We start from the raw sequence: 18072 nt of genomic DNA, 5'->3' as shown, positions 1-18072 counted from the left end.
CCAGCTTAGAAAGGCAACAGTCACTCAGAAGGAGATGACTGGGGTCAGCCACCCGAAAAGACTTTTGGGAAGACTGATTGCTGCCGCCACTGTTGCACGTTTGCTTTTTCTGGTAGGTTTGTGTGCTGCTGGCACTCTCATCCTGACTGCCCCAAGAAGGCAGGTGTCAGAGATGCCAGAGGGTAGTGACAGACTGTATCGACAGCAGCAAAAGTTGGAAAGCTTAGGGAAAACCCTACAGGCAACTTCCTATGCAACAGGGTTAAACCTTATTCCCCAACCAGTGGACATGATTGTTGGTGTTATACAGTGGGTTTATGCTTGTGTGCAACAGGCCAGAATGTTGACACAAGACCTGTTAAGGGAGTTTAGTGCCACTGTAGCCAGTCTAGCCACGGCACAAATCCCAACCCACTTGATTCCACTCTTCTCAGTAGAGGAGTATGTGACATTAACCCCATCGCTCATAGCTCACCCAGAAGGCAATCCAAGATTGAATTCGGTTCCAAATCTTGAGATGGGTATGGCTACCAAAGCTATCCATTGGCTGTGTCTAAACGATTCACCAATGAAGGGTGTAAAGCTACTAACGAGCAGAGGAAGGTTAATGAACCCCATGAAGAGCAGGTGGGAAGTAAATGGCTGGTCAGCACACCACGTTTAACTGACACTGTGACTTGTGACAGGCATGATGCAGCTACCTAATAAAACAGTTCCTTTAAGTTCCTGAGGAGGCCATAGTACAGCATGGTAACTTAACACTGTACGGTCTAGAACCAGACAACATAAGACCAAACTTGAGGTCATGGATGCCTTCAGGTGCCACACTAAGGAATTGGATAGAAATCCAAGAAACAGTAAGCCCTGAAGAGGTACAGGTAGTTAGTTTGCTTTAATGGAACAAACCTCCAAACCACCCTAGCAGATACCCAACACAGGTGTTGTGGTTTATTGGGGGGCTGGGAACAGGAACTGGTGTTATTGTAACACTGCTGCCGGGTAGCTGGATCATGACTGACAGTGTACTCTGAATGATGTACTCTTACATCAAGATGTACTCCGGGTAGCATGAATGAGTCAAAGGTAGCATGTCAAAAGAAAGGAAGTGACTTCTCCCCAAATATCTACCACAGAGGTATCAGATATTGACAGTGAACTTCCTGATGTGTAATTCCTAGACTTAGATAATGTCTCCTACCGTTTTTATACATACTCCAGATGTTATTCATCCTGTTTGTATCCAATGCTGGTTCCGGTATGAATTCTCGAGGAGTAATGTAGACATTTAAGATTAATGTTCTAATGGCAAGGGACATCACTTAACTCTGTTTTGTTTTGAAGGCAACAACGCCTCAGGACCTCGTGACCTTCAAAAAGGGGGGATATGTAGCGGCGAGGCTTAATAATAAGGCAGAATTAAGTGTTTCTGAGCTTCCCAAATGAGGCCCCATTTCTCTGTTCATCTCTGTGGTGCAGCCACAGAGAAACTATTCATGCAAGATGATTTAAGGTTTCCTAGGACAGCTCCCAAAGGGGGATGCACTTAGCTAAGTCTGGCTATCATGATCAATGGTCATCCACTGGCGCCTATCAGTCTAGGGAGTGCCGGATGGACATCTGGACTGCATTACTAAGTGTCAGGACTAAGTGACTCATATCTCACCTTGATCAACCAATCAGGGACTGGTAGGGCTGAGTAACCCACGTGGGACTCTGATGCCCATGGAACTTTCAGCCAATCAACAAGCTGAAGTTCCTCCAGGTAAAAACAGGCAACACAGGCCTGGAGATTCAGAGATTCAACAAGATTCAGATTGAGATTCAGATTCAGTAAGATTCTGGAGAGGATTCTGTGGACTGTTCTAAAGGGAATTCAAAGGAGAATTCCAGGGCAGGACGGCCCAGGAGCAGAAGGCTCCCAAGGGCAGGACATTCTCGCAGCGCGCCTCCTGACCATCCCGAGACTCAGCCCGGACAACCACGGAACGGCCAGTGTGTCCGAGTGCCAGAACTTTCCTTTGTTCTAAGAGTCTAGAGTGGAGGTTGCCAGAGAGTAACCAGCAGCAGGCCTCGTGGACAGGTCAGAACTGTGGACAGCTGAATCACTATTCAGAACTAGCTCTTCATCAGGAACGAACCGGTCCTCTTCCTGACTTGCTGGGATCCACAGTCATCTTTTCTCCTGTGCACAAACTTTGCTAGTTAAAGCCAACACTAACTAGCCGGTCAGTGAGCATCTGCAGCGCACCGTCGCAAGCCGCACAGCACAGCCTGGCACGGAGCCAGAGAGCGCGGATTGGACAGCAACAAGCCTGCAGCTGATTGTTTGTGCCTGCAGGAGATCTGAATCCCCAGAAATTGGATGAGTATTCAACTTCAATGCATTACAGCTCGAGAATTCAATTGTTATCCCAACCAGTTGATATCAATTTAATTCCTAAGAGTTATGTACTTGTTTTGAGTATCTAATGTAGAAGTTGTAACCAAGTTCACTTTACGAAACGGTCTTAATGAATGATATACTGAACGTATGTCCTCTTGATGTGTAACACTTCGTAACTGATTGAATATATACCTTTTGTATTCTGATAACCCTCTCGATAAGATCTGTTAGGTTTACATGCATATTCTATGTATTAATAAATGTATCCTCGTGTATTAGTACCTGTGTGTGCGCGTTGTTTGAGTTATGTCGCGTGGTTGGATTCTAAAGCCATCAAAAGAATCAACTTTGTGATTTACTGCTACAATTAATAATTGTCTCAGTAAATGCCCAAACCCTACAGAACTGGTGCCTTCAGAGAGCCACTATGATTACATATTTGGCGTCCCTGAACGGCTATGAAACACTACACAACCATGCGACATAACTCAAACAACGCACACACACAGGTACTAATACACGAGGATACATTTATTAATACATAGAATATGCATGTAAACCTAACAGATCTTATCGTGAGGGTTATCAGAATACAAAAGGTATATATTCAATCAGTTACGAAGAGTTACACATATCAAGAGGACATACGTTCAGTATATCATTCATTTAGACCGTTTCGTAAATGAACTTGGTTATAACTTCTACATTAGATACTCAAAACAAGTACATAACTCTTAGGAATTAAATTGATATCAACTGGTTGGGATAACAATTGAATTCTCGAGCTGTAATGCATTGAAGTTGAATACTCATCCAATCTCTGGGGATTCAGATCTCCTGCGGGCACAAAGAAACAGTTGCAGGCTGTTGCTGTCCAATCCACGCTCTCTGGCTGTGTGCCAGGCTGTGCTGTGCGGCTTGCGACGGTGCGCTGCTGATGCTCACTGACCGGCTAGTTAGTGTTGGCTTTAACTAGCAAAGTTTGTGCACAGGAGAAAAGATGACTGTGGGTCCCAGCAAGTCAGGAAGAGGACCGGTTCGTTCCTGATGAAGGGCTAGTTCTGAATAGTGATTCAGTTGTCCACAGTTCTGACCTGTTCACGAGGCCTGCTGCTGGTGCTAACCTCGGGTGGATCCTCTGGTTATTCTCTGGCAACCTCCGCTCTAGACTCTTAGAACAAAGGAAAGTTCTGGCACTCGGACACACTGGCCGTTCCGTGGTTGTCCGGGCTGAGTCTCAGGATGGTCAGGAGGCGCGCTGCGAGAATGTCCTGCCCTTGGGAGCCTTCTGCTCCTGGGCCGTCCTGCCCTGGAATTCTCCTTTGAATTCCCTTTAGAACAGTCCACAGAAGTCCACTCCTGAATCTTACTGAATCTCTCAGGCTCTCATTGAATCTGAATCTCTCAGGCTCTCTGTGTTGCCTGTTTTTACCTGGAGGAACTTCAGCTCATTCATTGGCTGAAAGTTCCATGGGCATCAGAGTCCCACGTGGGTTATATGGCCCTACCAGTCCCTGATTGGTTGACCACGGTGAGATATGAGTCACTTACTCCTGACACTTAGGAATGCAGTCCAGATGTCCATCTGGCACTCCCTAGACAGATAGGCGCCAATGGATGACCATTGATCATGATAGCCAGACTTAGCTAAGTGCATCCCCCTTTGGGAGCTGTCCTAGGACCTTAAATCACCCTGCACTAATGGTCTCTCTGTGGCTGCACCACAGAGATGAACAGAGAAATGGGGCCTCATTTGGGAAGCTCAGAAACACTTAATTCTGCCTTATTATTAAGCCTCGCCGCTACAATATAAAGTCAAATCAAAGGATCTCGGACTTTAATAAACGAGCACATGGGTCTAACACACTTTGCATGACAAGACCGTCAAAGAAGCAGACCTTAATTTAAGATCGAATATCAGAGTAGGTGTCCGAACTGTAGAGTTTTTATAATTTCCCTGAGAGGAAGGTCAAACAGATGACTGTAGCACAATAAAACAACATAATAACAGTAACACAACAAAACAAAACTGAAAACAGTATCACAACACTGTGACAATGACACTGTACTGAACCAGTAACAAAACACTGTAACACTGTACTGAACCAGTAACACAACACTGTGTCAATTACACTGCACTGAATACAGTAACACAACATTATGAGAATAACACTGTACTGAACCAGTAACACAACACTGTAACACAACACAAAAAGACACTGGTAATGTCTACGATTCGGATAAGAGAAGCTTTCATATCATCTCTGGGTGGAAATACCCCAATGTCACTGTTTAAGGTTTGGAAACAGCTGATTGGCTCTTTCCCTACATTATCACAGCCAATCAGAGAGCTCCAGGGCAAAAGCGTGTCTTTGATCCCAGTGAAGGCTGTCCTACAGGCGTGAGTCCAAATTTTTGATTTTTTAAAAATTTCTGTATTTCTTGTAACACTCTCCCGTAACAAATGAAGATGAAACATCCGAGAGCAGATGAGAACGTCATTTGTTTTCTCTTGGGCCATGCAAAATTGAAAGCACTTTTCAGCATTTAAAACCTCAACAAAAAAGCTGAAATAGCCTCTTTTGCAGGTGTTAGTAGTGCTGAAGAGGGAGTAGTGTCGGTAGCACAGCCGGAGGTTCTGACATTTATCGAAGTAAGCTTTATACCATTTCCTACTGATTCAATTCTATGGCGTCCAAGAGACACTGGCATCCTTAGACAGGGGCGTGTGGTTTGGACTCTGCTTTCATTTTTCTTCTCCTTTCTTCCAGTTTTTATATTATTGTTGCAGTTTTTTTTTAACTACCAAGTATGTCGTGACGTGATGATTGTTCACATTTTTTCCGTGTTGTTCATGGTGCCATGTGATACTCTGTTTATTCTAAAAAATCAATCGAGAAAATGAATATAAAATTTCGTCTGGAATAGTTTCACTTATGTGTCTTTATAAATAATAGCTAGAAATTCTTTTTTGATTATTGGAGTTCGTGAGGGCAGTGACGGTGCCCGGCAGGAGGGGAGGAAGCGACACACGGTGAAGAAGATGAAGGATCCAGGCTCAGACAGGGACTCGAGCTCTCGCTGTGCCCTTGAGGAGTCCTCACGAGGCTCCTGCAGTCGTGTTCACGGGAGACAGCGATGTCAGGACGCAGGACAGTGGAAGTGGAGGAAGAGCACACACAGGGGCTCGTCCGGGATTTGGACCCGGGACCTCTCGCACTCGAAGCAAGAATCACACCCCTAGACGAACGAGCCCACCTTTTTCCCCTCTCTCCTGCCAGTGAGCTCGAGTGCGATTCGTGGGACAGAGTGTGTCCCTCCCCGGCCCTGATTTAGACACTGGCCCGTCTCAGGTCTGTGGGAAATCTCCACAGTCGGACTTGCTCAGAGTCAGGGCTGGAAACATGTCATAGGAGGCCGGTTAGGGGTTGTGCGTGTAGTCATGGCCTAGTGGTTAAGGCGAGGGATTGGAAATCCAATAAAATAACAATTAACGGAGTTGTTTATTCTTCAGATGAACTTTTAAACAAACGTTGTTTTTTTTAAACTGTAGTGAGGTGGTTAAAAAGTTACCTGTCTCCCCATCAATTCAAAGCGTGATCGATGCCTGGATCTTGCAACTTTTGCGCTCTATGTACTAGAGAGGACAGACTCCTGTCTCACTTGCAATGTTGTGTGGACTTTGCGTTGACCGCTGTAACATCTGTGTGACATCTCACTGCCACGTTTTCAATTTATACAACTGTAACTTAACCCTTCCACGGGAAACCTGTTAAAACAGGAGAACGTCTGCGATGTATTTTATTGATTATTTATTTATTGATTGATTATTTATTTATTTTCTAACACACAGGAGTCAATCTGAATTTAAACCCACGTCAGAATGTGTCCCTTTCAACCCATTATTATATAATCCAGTTAGTGCCGAGCACACAGCGGGTGAGAGTACAGTACAGCACAGCAGAGCTTCGCTTCAACAGAACTCACAGGAGGGAAGGGCTGTCCGGTATCGCCGGCTGTTTGCTCCATTACCAGATGACATGTTTCAAGCCCAAATCACACTTGTATATGAGAAACTATATATATACACAGTATACAGCATATTAATATTTATACACTTTACATGACTGCGAGGAATATGAAACGTAATAAAGAGCAAGCTTCTGAAATCGTTTATGAATTTTTGATTCAAGATTTTTTTTTTTGCCGTGTACAACAAGTGTAGTGGAATGCTTACTCGTTCAGCTGTAGCCAGTAACAGTTTGTTCCGGAATGGCTGGGATCCTAAATGACAGATTGGGATTTATTGTGACAGCGGATGGTGTGGATCTCACCGATTGATTTGAAATCATATCGTGTGAGTTCATACTGCAACTCAGCCATCGTCCAGCCTCGTTAGCGCAGTAGGTAGCGCGTCAGTCTCAAAATCTGAAGGTCGTGAAATCGATCCTCACACGGGGCAGGGATCAGTGCTGTTTCGGGCTCTTCACGGATGGGGCGTGGGACGTTCACTCCCACACGCGTGTTCTTCACTTCCACGCCGAATACGAGATGTTTAGTCCGCGATAAACACAGTTCGATCCCTCGCTATGATGCTCGGTGTCCACTCACACCTTTTTAAAATAATGATACATGAGAGCTGCAGATAAACTCTTAGAGGTGAAGGTGTCTCCACCACCGGATCTTGTAAACCAGCAGTCAGCCCGTCAGCTGCAGCACCTGGCTATAACCTCACGACACTCGCTCTGCTGTGCTCCCGAGGAGGGCTTCCTACAATAATAGAAAAAAAGACGGGCTCGTCCGGGATTTGAACCCGGGACCTCTCGCACCCAAAGCGAGAATCATACCCCTAGACCAACGAGCCCTGCGACAAGCTGCCCCTCAAATTTCACACGTGTTCTTCGCGCCCAGAGACCGGAGACAGACCAGTGCAGTGAGACTCGCGCCGTTCGCTTGGACTAAACCAACGAGCCCACCCTTCCCCTCTCTCCTGCCAGTGAGCTCGCGGGGGGGTCATTCACTCGTGCCAGGTGGGTCCTGTTCGCTCATACACGCGTGTTCTTGCCTACCTCGCGGAATGCGTGACCTTTCCAAGGGAGAAAAGCACAGCCCAGTGCTCGATCGGAGTCTCCGGGCTGGTTTTGTCCTTGTGCGTTTAACACAGAAACACGTCTGACAGCAACAGCTCATTAAGACTGGCCACATGTGTGCAGCAGTTTTTTTCTCGTGTTTCTCTTTTCTTCATTAATTTGCTGCAATTATCGGTATAAAGTGAAATCGGTCAGGATCTCGGACTTTAATAAACGAGCACTTGGGTCTTACACTCTTTGCATAATAAGACCGTGAAAAGAAGCAGACCTTAATTTAAGATCGAAATATCAGAGTAGGTGTCCGAACTGTAGAGTCTTTATAATTTCCCGGAGAGGAAGGTCAAACAGATGACTGAAGCACAACAAAACAACACAATAAAAGTTTAGCCCAAGAATTTCAAAAAATACATTTCTCTGTCAGTAAGACCTAGACTCAAGCGGGCTGTGGTTTTTGTTGTAAACAGAGCACAGAGCACTTCTAAGACAGGCTTGTCACAGTGACGTGTAATTCTTCTTTAGAGACAGTGAGAAGGTCCTGAGCAGGTGGGCTAGGCTGTGAAAGCGCATGTCTAATGTAGACAGAGCCCAGTCATCACTGAGCGCGGTGTAGTAGTGCCGAGTGATCACTGTGTTGAAGTTAAAGTCTAAAGCGCTCGTGGAGCGGTAGATGTTGATGAAACGATTATCTTCATTTAACCTGTTTTCCTACTGTTTATCATCTTTAAATCCACTTAACATGGAATATTAAGGTGAAATTTTGTAACTATAAGGAATTGTTTGCAGCTGAAGATAATACGATATTTGCAATATTATCATACTGTGTATAGCCGGCAGTGGCGGCTAAACAAGAGGAAAATACACAGCAGTATTTCACCTTCTTCATAAACATTTTTTTGCTTATATAACCCAGCGCATCTGCGACAGATTTGAATGCCACTCTCTCGCCTTTTATAAAACAGACATCTCTGTTTCTCAATTCACAGACGCAGAATTACACATCGTGCGTTGTTAAAGAGGTCAGTCCTATACTTCTCAGAATTATAATATATTTATATTCCTAAATATCGTTCTCGTAACTCTAGGGGATTTTGTGAAAACGCTACAGGCCAAAATCGCTTTCGAGCTTCAAGCTAACTTCACCGCGGTCGCTCCCCGTCAGTATGGCGCACAGGAGGATCCCCGCTTTTCACGCGGGAGACCGGGGTACGTTTCTGCGACGGGGCGCTGGTTTCATTTTTAAGAAGCTGACTTCACTTACAATTAAACGTTTGTTTAAACTCATATCAGAAGAATAACGAATTCCGTTGCATTTTCCAACAATAACGTGCAATTAAACAGTTGAAAACGCCATTTGCTTTCACTACGATGTTATTGTGATTCCTGTCAGAAGCGCGTATGGACACGTGTAACTTCTCTCCAGTGTGATGACAGTTTCTGAAGCAGGGAGAGAGATCTTATATACATTTCCCTTCCAAAGGGGCAGTCGGTCAACTTTTAGAAGTTTTTCGAAAATCTGAGTTAGATTTTTTTTTAATCCGTAATTGTTATTACAATCTCCTGCAAAAAGAAGGATGAAGATGAACTAAACGCTGAAACCTAAAAGATCAGCCCTGAGAGGAAATGTCTCCTGACAGTGAGCAGATCTCTCGCTCAGCGGTAGACACGCGCTCCTCGTTAGTGTAGTTGTGTCTTTAAAAGTGGCTCAACTGTCTGGTTTCATCAAGAGCGGAAACAACAGAAATAGACTACAAACTGAAATTAATTACTTCACCATTAATTAATTTATATTACTCACTAACAGTTTATAGGCGTCTTTACACATCCGAGACCCGGTGAAAACACCATTTCCTCTCACCTGGCCCATGCTCTGTCGGAAGGACTTCTTAACGCGTTTTAAAACTCAAAACCGAAGCTGAAATAATCGATTCCGAACGTGTTAGTAGCCTCTGTGGGGGAGCAGTAGCGGTTCCACAGCTGGGAACAAGTTTCTGAAGATAATCGAAATGAAAGCCAAATCGCCAAATCCTGAAATATCAGCCCCGAGAGGAAACGTCTCCTGAGAGGAAACAGAGCTCCCGCTCCTCGTTAGTATAGGGGTGAGTATCTCCGCCTGTAACCCGGAAGAATCTTTTTAGAAGTTCATCCGAAGATGAAACAATTCCGTTAATTTCTGCGATTTCCACCAATAAAGAGAAGTGGAAGTAATTTTGATTTATTTATAGGTCGTCTTTTCATAATGATGTGTATTTCTGCGTCGGTAGACTAGAAATAGTGGGTGTGTGAAAATGAGACTCATTGGCCCGTACGGGGATCGAACCCGCGACCTTGGCGTTATTAGCACCACGCTCTAACCAACTGAGCTAACCGGCCTCGTGAGTCACATATCTACCGCTGAGTTTTCCTACCTTTTGTTTTCTTAGTGAATCAGCTGGTGATGATCGATATAGAGAGACAGAAATAGCAAATTAATCACGCAGAGAGATTTTGGGTTGGAAATGATGCGGGAACGAGCCTGTGTCAGTTCGGGAAAAGGTAGGTTTGTGCGTGTAGTCGTGGCCGAGTGGTTAAGTCGCTGGACTTGAAATCCATTTGTCTCCAAAACAGAGAGGCACCTCAGTAACAGCCTGGAGAGGAACAAGGCGCCACTCAGAACGCGAGTCATTTCTCATCACACAGCGCCAGTAGCACAGTGCTGATTCACTGAGCAAAGACCATGGCTAGGTGGCGCTTGTGGAGCCGTAGATGTTGGTGAAACGATTATCTTCATTTAATCTGCTTTCCAACTGTTTATCATCTTTAAATCCACTTAATATGGAATATTAAGATGAAATGTTGTAACTATAAGGAATTGTTTGCAGCTGAAAATAATACGATATTTGAAATATTATCATATTGTCTATAGCCGGCAGTGGCGGCTAAAAATGAGGAAAATACACAGCAGTATTTCACCTTCTTCAAAAACATTTTTTTGCTTATATAACCCAGCGCATCTGCGACAGATTTGAATGCCAGAGTCTCGCTGTATTTCTAATACCAGTGTGATACTCGAGAAACGTAGTGGGGTCGCGGTGCCTCATGGGACCAGGTGGCAACAATGTCAGAAGTCAGGATGGCCGAGCGGTCTAAGGCACTGCGTTCAGGTCGCAGTCTCCCCTCGAGGCGTGGGTTCGAATCCCACTCCTGACATGCACAGCTTTTCTTTATCGGTATAAAATATAGAAATATAATAAATATATCACAGAGACATTCTCATCTTTTACAGTGTACTACAGTACTACAATGTAGTGGAATGCTTACTCGTTCAGCTGTAGCCAGTAACAGTTTGTTCCGGAATGGCTGGGATCCTAAATGACAGATTGGGATTTATTGTGACAGCGGATGGTGTGGATCTCACCGATTGAGTTGAAATCATATCGTGTGAGTCCATACTGGAGCTCAGCCATTGCGCAGTAGGTAGCGTGTCAGTTGCATAATCTGAAGGTCGTGAGTTCGATCCTCACACTGGGCAGGGATCGGTGCTGTTTTGGGCTCTTCACAGATGGGGCGTGGGACGTTTACTCCCACACGCGGGTTCTTCACTTCCACGCCGAATACGAGATGTTTAGTCCGCGATAAACACAGTTCGATCCCTCGCTATGATGCTCGGTGTCCACTCACACCTTTTTAAAAGAATGATACATGAGAGCAGCAGATAAACTCCGAGTGGTGAAGGTGTCTCCACCACCGGATCTTGTAAACCAGCAGTCAGCCCGTCAGCTGCAGCACCTGGCTATAACCTCATGACACTCGCTCTGCTGTGCTCCCGAGGAGGGCTGGATATGTCTTCCTACAATAATAGAAAAAAAGACAGGCTCGTCCGGGATTTGAACGCAGGACCTCTCGCACCCAAAGCGAGAATCATACCCCTAGACCAACGAGCCCTACGACAAGCTATCCCTCAAATTTCACATGTGTTCTTCGCGCCCAGAGACCGGAGACAGACCAGTGCAGTGAGACTCGCGCCGTTCGCTTGGACTAAACCAACGAGCCCACCCTTCCCCTCTCTCCTGCCAGTGAGCTCGCGGGGTGGTCATTCACTCGTGCCAGGTGGGTCCTGTTCGCTCATACATGCGTGTTCTTGCCTACCTCGCGGAATGCGTGACCTTTCCAAGGGAGAAAAGCACAGCCCAGTGCTCGATTGGAGTCTCCGGGCTGTTTTTGTCCTTGTGCTATTAACACAGAAACACGTCTGACAGCAACAGCTCATTAAGACTGGCCACATGTATGCAGCAGTTTTTTTCTCGTGTTTCTCTTTTCTTCATTAATTTGCTGCAATTATCGGTATAAAGTCAAATCGGTCAGGATCTCGGACTTTAATAAACGAGCACTTGGGTCTAACACTCCTTGCATAATAAGACCGTCAAAAGAAGCAGACCTTAATTTAAGATCGAAATATCAGAGTAGGTGTCCGAACTGTAGAGTCTTTATAATTTCCCTGCGAGGACGGTCAAACAGATGACTGAAGCACAACAAAACAACACAATAAAAGTTTAGCCCAAGAATTTCAAAAAATACATTTCTCTGTCAGTAAGACCTAGACTCAAGCGGGCTGTGGTTTTTGTTGTAAACAGAGCACAGAGCACTTCTAAGACAGGCTTGTCACAGTGACGTGTAATTCTTCTTAGAGACAGTGAGAAGGTCCTGAGCAGGTGGGCTAGGCTGTGAAAGAGCATGTCTAATGTAGACAGAGCCCAGTCATCTCTGAGCGCAGTGTAGGAGTGCCGAGGGATCACTATGTTGAAGTTAAAGTCTAGAGCACTCGTGGAGCGGTAGATGTTGGTGAAACGATTATCTTCATTTAATCTCTTTTCCTACTGTTTATCATCTTTAAATCCACTTAATATGGAATATTAAGGTGAAATTTTGTAACTATAATTAATTGTTTGCAGCTGAAATTAATACGATATTTGCAATATTATCATACTGTGTATAGCCGGCAGTGGCGACTAAACAAGAGGAAAATACACAGCAGTATTTCACCTTCTTCATAAACATTTTTTTGCTTATAAAACCCAGCGCATCTGCGACAGATCTGAATGCCAGAGTCTCGCTGTATTTCTAATCCCAGTGTGATACTCGAGGACCGTAGTGGGGTCCTGGTGGCTGATGGGATCGGCTGGCGGAGCAGTTAGTAGTTAGGATGGTCGTGCGGTCTAAGGTGTTGTGTTCAGGTCGTAGTTTTCCCTGGAAGCGTGGGTTTGAATCCCACTGCTGACACACAGCTTTTCTTTATCGATTATAGAAATAGCTAATTAATCGGGGAATGAGCAGGTTCGAGTGGAAATGATGCGGGAATGAGTTCTGGAGAAGGTGAGGCTGTGTGTGTAGTCGTGGCTGAGTGGTTAAGGCCATGGAGTAGAAATCTATCGGGGTCACACTGTGCAGTTCAACACCTGCTAACTACATGATGCTTTATGGTAAATTCAAATAATGTCCCTGTTAACATTTAAATTCCTATCTGACTGGGTTGCATGTCTGTCGTATCATTTTATCTGACAGGGAGTCTCTCTGTGTCACAGTTCTCGTCATTCGTGATCCTGCGCTTGAACTCGACCGGTTGCTGATAACGTCGGCTGACAGGTCTACTTCAGGGGAGAGTTGTGGGTACAGAGAGGTGCCTCAGTATCGTCTTTGAGAGGAATAAGGCGTCACTCAGAACGCGCGTCATTTCTCATCTCACAGCGCCGGTAGCGCAGCGCTGATTCACTCTCCAAAGACCATCGCTAGGTGGCGCTCGTAGAGTGTTAGATAGTGATACTGACTCGTGAACAGCACCCCCTATCCCCATGTACTGTCTGTCTATTAGTGCCGACAAAATCATATAAAAATAAAGAAAAATTTCACAACCCAAAGCAATGCTGTGAAAGGTGAGGGGGCCTCCTAGTGTGTAAAACACTTGGTTAGAGCATTGTGGGTGTTGTGCTTAAAAACCTATTGAGTCATGAATAAGACCCCACTATTCCAGTAAATTACCTGTAGTGCTAACTTAAAAAACTTAAAAAAGAATAAAGTTTCACAAACCAAAGCAAGGATGTGAAAGGTCAGGGGGCCTGCCTAGTGTGTAAAACTCTTGGTTAGAGCATTGTGGGTGCTGTAGTTTAAATGCTATTGCCTTGTGAACAGCACCCCCCTATCCCAGTGCACAGTGCTACATTCCTTAAAACCACCACCAGAGATTCACAACGCAAAGCTGTGTCAGTCTTCTGTGTAAAAAAATCAGTTTGAACATCATGGGTGCTGTTTTTAAAAAGCTGTTGAGTAAAGAATGGGAATTTTCCTGCTGTCAGCAGTATTGTGAATATAGTTGACCCCTACTTGAATGAAAACAGGACATACAGAAAGGGTTTCAGTAATCAAACAAAGCTTTATTCCCGTGTTTACAGTCTGGGTAACTGGAGACTGTGCTGTTCTGTTTCCTATGGTCAGATACAGGTTTTTCGCAGTAAACTCCAGTGAGCAGTATTTCTCGCATTGTGAACGTCTGTATGTACACAGCTGTCCCCCAGTGTTCCAGATGGTGCGTAATTGCGCATCAATCAAAACGCTGAGTGTCAGAAAAAAATAATGAGCTCACTGATGCGTTTATGTAGAGGTTGTGATACTTTTCACAGGTCGTGAAAGTTGTGTTTAGTGTACCATTTCATCTGGTAGGGGATCCCTCTGTGTCACTCGTGACACACAGCTTTCCTCATGTTGCCGTGTCAGAGCACATCTGATCGACTGGTCTTCTCTCTTGCGGGGTGACGGGACTCTTCCTCAGAGAGACGCTCCCACCTGCGACTGTTCTTCATCAAGAGCAGAAACAACAGAAACAGACTACAAACTGCAATTAACTACTTTCTGTTTTCCCAAACCGACTACTGTAACCCTCCACTCGCTGGGGTATCTAAATCCACAGTGAACAAACTCCAGTATGTCCAAAACTCAGCAGCCAGAATCCTGACCAGGTCTAATGCAAGTGATCACATTACTCCTGTCCTGGAGTCCTTGCACTGGTTTCCTGTCCAATTCCATGTGGACTTTAAGATCCTCATCCTCACCTGTAAGACTCTGCATGGCTTGGCACAAATTGCAGTTTGTAGTCCGTAAACGGTACCAAAGCATTCGGTCCAAGTCTAACAGACTATGGAACAGCTTCTACTTCCAGACAATAAGACTGCTAAATAGCCAACCTGTAGCTCCTTAGCAAATCACCTGTAATGGCTACATGGACACACAATTCTCACTATATTCAGCATAAGTGCACTACATGTATATACTGCATACACCATGGACACATAACAGCTCTACTCACATTGAGTTTTATTCAATTTCAAAAATGTGTAGCGGCGAGGCTTAATAATAAGGCAGAATTAAGTGTTTCTGAACTTCCCAAATGAGGCCCCATTTCTCTGTTCATCTCTGTGGTGCAGCCACAGAGAGACCATTAGTGCAGGGTGATTTAAGGTTTCCTAGGACAGCTCCCAAAGGGGGATGCACTTAGCTAAGTCTGGCTATCATGATCAATGATCATCCACTGGCGCCTATCAGTCTAGGGAGTGCCGGATGGACATCTGGACTGCATTACTAAGTGTCAGGACTAAGTGACTCATATCTCACCTTGATCAACCAATCAGGGACTGGTAGGGCTGAGTAACCCACGTGGGACTCTGATGCCCATGGAACTTTCAGCCAATCAACGAGCTGAAGTTCCTCCAGGTAAAAACAGGCAACACAGAGAGCCTGAGAGATTCAGATTCAACGAGATTCAGATTCGGGAGATTCAGTAAGATTCAGGAGTGGACTTCTGTGGACTGTTCTAAAGGGAATTCAAAGGAGAATTCCAGGGCAGGACGGCCCAGGAGCAGAAGGCTCCCAAGGGCAGGACATTCTCACAGCGCGCCTCCTGACCATCCTGAGACTCAGCCCGGACAACCACGGAACGGCCAGTGTGTCCGAGTGCCAGAACTTTCCTTTGTTCTAAGAGTCTAGAGTGGAGGTTGCCAGAGAGTAACCAGCAGCAGGCCTCGTGGACAGGTCAGAACTGTGGACAGCTGAATCACTATTCAGAACTAGCTCTTCATCAGGAACGAACCGGTCCTCTTCCTGACTTGCTGGGATCCACAGTCATCTTTTCTCCTGTGCACAAACTTTGCTAGTTAAAGCCAACACTAACTAGCCGGTCAGTGAGCATCAGCAGCGCACCATCGCAAGCCGCACAGCACAGCCTGGCACGGAGCCAGAGAGCGCGGATTGGACAGCAACAAGCCTGCAGCTGATTGTTTGTGCCTGCAGGAGATCTGAATCCCCAGAAATTGGATGAGTATTCAACTTCAATGCATTACAGCTCGAGAATTCAATTGTTATCCCAACCAGTTGATATCAATTTAATTCCTAAGAGTTATGTACTTGTTTTGAGTATCTAATGTAGAAGTTATAACCAAGTTCATTTACGAAACGGTCTTAATGAATGATATACTGAACGTATGTCCTCTTGATATGTGTAACACTTCGTAACTGATTGAATATATATATCTTTTGTATTCTGATAACCATCTCGATAAGATCTGTTAGGTTTATATGCATATTCTATGTATTAATAAATGTATCCTCGTGTATTAGTACCTGTGTGTGTGCGTTGTTTGAGTTATGTCGCATGGTTGGATTCTAAAGCCATCAAAAGAATCAACTTTGTGATTTACTGCTACAATTAATAATTGTCTCAGTAAATGCCCAAACCCTACAGAACTGGTGCCTTCAGAGAGCCACTATGGTTACATATTTGGCGTCCCTGAACGGCTATGAAACACTACATTTTTGGCGTCCCTGGGTGGACGTGGCAAGACTGAAATGAATCAACCAAGCGGAATAATTCATATAAAACGCCGCGGATTTCATACACGACAATACAGTGTGCTGAAAGCCGAAAGGAAAAAAGTTCCCCTTGCTCTTTAAGCAGTGCTTGATTGTTTTGTGATCTTTTGCAATCTACAGGGTTGATTGCATACTTGATCTTGTGGTTTTCTGTGGTAAAACTGTGATTTCGTGCTTAAAAGTAATACTCTTTAAGTTTAACGATGGTTGCTAAAAGGTCTGAATTCGAGTCGCTATTAAGCACTCTCTCTAGCAGCGACAAGTCTGACCACGATCTCTTCCATATCTCCGTCAGCGGAGAAGCTAGAAGAATAAATCTCCATTCTCTGAGAGAGCTAGCGAAGGACGTAGAGAGATTTGACCCCGCAGTGTCAGAGAATAATATCGAGAGTTATATTCAAGACCTCAGGTATAACCTGCAGTTCCTGCCAAACGCCACAGAACAGGAGAAAGTGCTTCTGGTCAGGAAAACTACCAGCAGAGCTGTACATGAGTGGATGGCTAGGCAGATGAAAGAAGTCTGTAATGACTTTGAACAGCTTTGTCATGCACTTATCGAGGAATACAGTGCGTTTATTGATCCGACTGCCGCGATAGCCGCCGCCCTTAACATTAAGCACGAGAGAGCAGAGTCCCCTCGCGAATATTACGAGAGACTTAGACGAACTTATTTTGCAGGGCGAAATGATGAGGGTTGCGAAGAGAACATACATTTCAAGGGTTTATTCATTGCGAATCTCCACCCATCAGTCAGAAAGATGATCTTAATGCATACAGATGCACAGACCATGAAAATGACTGATATTAAAAGATTCGTGCAGAAAGCCTGGGAGTATGATGTCCAAAGTCGCTCTGAGCAAAAAGCTGCTAAAGCGACTGTGTTCGCCGTCAGAGCCAGCAGGGTTAATTCCCTCCTGCTCGAAGGAGCACAGGCTCCTGAGCTGGCTAAGCCCCGTTCCAAAGCAGGCACACAGGACCGCACCCAGCGTCCTAAGTGCCATGAGAACACCGGGGGAGGGAAAGGGCTAGATAAAGCTGAACAAAAGGATTCAGTAGCCGCCCGCCTGGCCAGGCTTGAACAAGCTTTATTAGGACAGGAACAACCGCTCCCCAAGGCTGCCGGAAGCGTGAATGAGCTGATACTCTCCACTGGAGGAGGCGGAGACCCGCCCCCTCCCACTCCCTCAGTCTATCTGATTGAGCGGAAGGGTTCCTGCCTGGATGAGGTCGGCCACTCCCAAGCGAGTGCTGACTCCACCCCTGAAGTCACAGAGCAGGCAGTAAAACACAGAGGAAAAGCAGGAAGCTTTTACCTCAAGGCTGCCATGGGAGATGTCTTACCCAGTGAGACACTGATTGACACTGAGGTTGAAAGGTGTTTGATGTCACACGGCAAGCTCAAACGGGTTGAAAAAGAAAAGGGCATGCGACTCAGAGTGGAACCTTTGGTGGATCACCAGAAAGGCAAAGTGTGGAAACAGGTCAAGGCTCCTAAGCCTTCTGTACAGAAGGAAAGGGGGGCCAAGAGGCAGACTGTGCTCACACAGTGCCCACCGAACACAGAAGCCTATGTGGAGATTCCTTCTGTTCCCTCTGGACAAGAAATAAAAATATTATCTTGTTTCCCAGATATACAGGGAAGTCGTGCCCTGGCCAAGGTCACAACAGCCTCCATGCCACAGGAGCGGTGCTCCAAGCAGCCGCCTG

The 18072-nt window shown here is 45.3% G+C and overlaps 5 non-coding genes across 5 annotated transcripts; 2 read left to right on the top strand and 3 right to left on the bottom strand.

The window, feature by feature from the left end:
* The first annotated feature begins 6772 nt into the window (after positions 1-6772).
* Positions 6773-6845, top strand: trnal-caa (transfer RNA leucine (anticodon CAA)). The gene has a single exon. It is a non-coding gene; the product is annotated as a tRNA-Leu (tRNA).
* Positions 6846-7175: 330 nt separating this feature from the next.
* Positions 7176-7247, bottom strand: trnap-ugg (transfer RNA proline (anticodon UGG)). The gene has a single exon. It is a non-coding gene; the product is annotated as a tRNA-Pro (tRNA).
* Positions 7248-9769: 2522 nt separating this feature from the next.
* Positions 9770-9843, bottom strand: trnai-aau (transfer RNA isoleucine (anticodon AAU)). The gene has a single exon. It is a non-coding gene; the product is annotated as a tRNA-Ile (tRNA).
* Positions 9844-10576: 733 nt separating this feature from the next.
* On the top strand, positions 10577-10659 carry trnal-cag (transfer RNA leucine (anticodon CAG)). The gene has a single exon. It is a non-coding gene; the product is annotated as a tRNA-Leu (tRNA).
* Positions 10660-11321: 662 nt separating this feature from the next.
* On the bottom strand, positions 11322-11393 carry trnap-ugg (transfer RNA proline (anticodon UGG)). The gene has a single exon. It is a non-coding gene; the product is annotated as a tRNA-Pro (tRNA).
* Positions 11394-18072: the final 6679 nt, after the last annotated feature.

Source organism: Atractosteus spatula, chromosome 5, assembly GCF_055471065.1.
Source record: "Atractosteus spatula isolate fAtrSpa1 chromosome 5, fAtrSpa1.hap1, whole genome shotgun sequence".
Classification (NCBI taxonomy): Eukaryota; Metazoa; Chordata; class Actinopteri; order Semionotiformes; family Lepisosteidae; genus Atractosteus; species Atractosteus spatula.
The sequence above is the reverse complement of the archived record's forward strand: the minus strand, read 5'-3'. Positions and strand labels throughout refer to the sequence as shown.